The sequence below is a fragment of the Octopus bimaculoides genome, chromosome 20 (assembly GCF_001194135.2).
Source record: "Octopus bimaculoides isolate UCB-OBI-ISO-001 chromosome 20, ASM119413v2, whole genome shotgun sequence".
Lineage (NCBI taxonomy): Eukaryota > Metazoa > Mollusca > Cephalopoda > Octopoda > Octopodidae > Octopus > Octopus bimaculoides.
The window spans coordinates 6869181-6870132 of NC_069000.1; positions in this window are offsets into that span (position 1 = coordinate 6869181).

Below are 952 nucleotides of genomic sequence, written 5' to 3' on the forward strand. Positions count from 1 at the left end.
AAAAAAAAAAAAAAAAAAAAAAAATAACAAACAAAACAAATGAGAAACAATAACAACTATTGTCTTTTTTTTTTGTTTGTTTCTCTGAAAACCTTGTTTTCTTTTTTTTTAATTTTATTTTAAAATAAAGAAAAAAAAGATTTTTTAAAATATTCAATGTAGTAATATAGACGAACTGTTTATTTTGTAGTTATGTTTTTGTTTTGTACACTGAACTGGGCAAGACTGTGTTGGTAATGACGGTACTCTCTCTTTCTCTCTCTCTCTCTCGTTGTGCATTGGCCTTGCCCTCTTTTTCACCCACATTATACATACATACATATATATACATCCGTGTGTGTGTGTGTAATATCTTCTCTTCTGTTTGTTATAGTCTGCAGTGCTAACCCACTGTGGTGATTGATTTTTGTCTAGTACCGTTCAAGGTGCTGCTTGGTTGATCGGTGATGAATATTCAATAATTTATTCATTGTTTAACTACGAACCATAATTTCCTTGTTTTCCTCATCAATATTATTATTATTATTACTACTACTCTTCAAAAACTGCTCATTCCATGCTCTTCTCAGGCAAATTTCTTTATTGAAAAAAATGAAAACCTACAAACTGTCTGCTCCCATCCTGTCCCACCACACTCTCCTCTCACCTTACCTTTGTCTTTCCCCCTTCTCTCTCTCTCTCTCTCTCTCTTGCCTCACTTTTATTTTTGTAATTTGTGAAAAGCTAAACATTTCGTTTTTCCTGCTTCATTTGACGACAGATTTCCCCCTCCTCCCCCCCTTCCTCAGATTTTTTTTTCTTTTTCTACAACTGTCAAGTGTGAGAGAAATAACAACAAAAACAGCAACAGCAACAAAGATTTAATTAGATTAATTGTTAATCTCAGCTTTATATAAGACTCTAAAATACATTCAGCACTTAGACACACAGACAGGTAAAAACTAACCTTTCT